At 45.5% G+C, this 2,572-nt stretch overlaps 1 pseudogene; it reads left to right on the top strand.

The window, feature by feature from the left end:
• The first annotated feature begins 898 nt into the window (after positions 1-898).
• On the top strand, positions 899-2,572 carry LOC138612201 (tripartite motif-containing protein 16-like; annotated as a pseudogene).

A 2,572-nucleotide genomic window follows, 5' to 3' on the forward strand; every position in this document is an offset into this window, starting at 1 on the left:
ACTATAGAGTTCTTAGGTGGAACCCCTTGCAGAACTCCACCCAGTGACTCCAAGAAGGCCGGGTACTCCAAGTTTGATGCATAAACACAAACCAGAGTCAGAGCCTTCCCCATTTCACTGCTGGTAGCTGTTTCTACTGTTAAGTATACTGACTGTATAAATATACAATTGTTCTGCTACTCTACTATAAGTACTTAGAGACCTCCATTGTTAGCGTCGGATAACAAGAGATCTAATGTTTGTGCACATCAAAAACATTATCTAGAAAGATGTTTCAGCTGTTTTTGTCAAGGGTATATTGATGGGTTAACAGTTTGTGGATGATTTATCTACATGAAGTAATATAATATGTGAGTTTTATTGTATTTTAGTATCTGTAAAGTAATATTATTTTATTATACTGAAAGTTTTATTCTGTAATTACCTTGTACTTGTAAAGGCCAAAGTAGGGACGCAAGATAAAGTAAAAGCTCTTCGACAGGCCTTGAGAATCTGCAGACAAGAAGAGAGATTACAAAACTGAACTATGGATTTCAAAATATGAAGCATTGATTGACTATTTTTCTTAAATATGAATGACGGTTTATGCTGATTGTTTAGAGCAGTTTCATGGTTCTTAGTCCAACTACTTTACTGCACCTTGTAAACGACATAAAACACACCCTGTCTATTACCTCGTTCAGAGACCGAAAACTCCCTCTTTACAACAACCTTGTGATCCATCAAGATAATTCTCTGTTCCCTCCCATTCTTTGTAAACAGCTTTGTGCGAAATGCTGGAGCTGATTCACTGCAGCAGGTCAATAGGAGCAGACAGTTGTTGTCCGTTAGGGCTCGGACACTGTTTCTATCCAGAGAAAGAGGAACTATTTGACGGTCACTGTCACTGAGAGGACAAATGGCACAACGAGGACACCAACTGGACTGAGCGAAATTCTGCTGCTCGCTCTGTCTGGATCTACTGAAGGATCCGGTGACTACTTCCTGTGGACACAGATACTGCATGGGCTGTATTAAAGGCCACTGGGATACAGAGGATGAGAGGAGAGTCTACTGCTGCCCTCAGTGTAGGCAGACCTTCACACCGAGGCCTGTCCTGCTGAAAAACACCATGTTAGCAGATTTAGTGGAGGAGCTGAAGAAGACTGGACTCCAAGCTGCTCCTGCTGATCACTGCTATGCTGGACCTGAAGATGTGGCCTGTGATGTCTGCACTGGGAGAAAACTGAAAGCCTGCAAGTCCTGTCTGCAGTGTCTGGCCTCTTACTGTGAGAAACACCTGCAGCCTCATTTTAATGCAGCTCCTTTAAAGAAGCACAAGCTGGTGGAGCCCTCCAAGAAGCTCCAGGAGAACGTCTGCTCTCGTCATGATGAGGTGATGAAGATGTTCTGCCGTACTGATCAGCAGTCGATCTGTTATCTCTGCTCTGTGGACCAACATAAAGGCCACGACACAGTCCCAGCTGCAGCAGAAAGGAGCGAGAGGCAGAGAGAGCTCGGGGTGAGTCGACAAAACATCCAGCAGAGAATCCAGGACAGAGACAAAGATGTGAAGCTGCTTCAACAGGAGGTGGAGGCTATCAATCGCTCTGCTGATAAAGCAGTGGAGGACAGTGAGAAGATCTTCACTCAGCTGATCCGTCTCATGGAGAAAAGACACTCTGATGTGAAGCAGCAGGTCAGATCCCAGCAGGAAGCTGAAGTGAGTCGAGTCAGAGAGCTTCAGGAGAAGCTGGAGGAGGAGATCACTGAGCTGAAGAGGAGAGACGCTGACCTGGAGGAGCTGTCACTCACAGAGGATCACAACCAGTTTCTACACGACTACCCCTCACTGTCACCACTCAGTGAATCTACAGACTCATCCAGCATCAAGATCCGTCCTCTGAGGTACTTTGAGGCTGTGACAGCGGCTGTGTCAGAGGTCAGAGGTAAACTACAGGACGTTCTGAGGGAGACATGGACAAACATCTCACAGACAGTGACTGAAGTGGATGTTTTACTGTCACAACCAGAGCCCAAGACCAGAGCTGAGTTCTTACAGTACTCGTGTGACATCACACTGGATCCAAACACAGCACACACACGGCTGTTATTATCTGATGGAGACAGAAAAGCAACATTCATGAGTGAAGAACAGTCTTATTCTAGTCACCCAGACAGATTCAGGGATTATAAACAGGTCCTGAGTAGAGAGAGTCTGACTGGAAGTTGTTACTGGGAGGTGAAGAGGAGAGGACGAGGAGTTTATGTAGCAGTCGCATACAAGAGTATCAGCAGAGCAGGGAGGGGGGATGAATGTAAATTTGGATACAATGACAAATCTTGGGCGTTGTATTGTTACAATAACAGTTACCACTTTATGGATAACAATGACTACACTCCTGTCTCAGGTCCTCGGTCCTCCAGAGTAGGAGTGTACCTGGATCACAGAGCAGGTATTCTGTCCTTCTACAGCATCTCTGAAACCATGACTCTCCTCCACAGAGTGCAGACCACATTCACTCAGCCTCTCTGTGCTGGACTCAGGCTTTATTTTGTTGGATCCACTGCTGAGCTGTGTAAACGGAAATAA

Source organism: Semicossyphus pulcher, unplaced genomic scaffold (genome assembly GCF_022749685.1).
Source record: "Semicossyphus pulcher isolate SPU_LCO1_2020_fin unplaced genomic scaffold, fSemPul1.0.p SCAF_7, whole genome shotgun sequence".
NCBI classification, from domain to species: domain Eukaryota; kingdom Metazoa; phylum Chordata; class Actinopteri; order Labriformes; family Labridae; genus Semicossyphus; species Semicossyphus pulcher.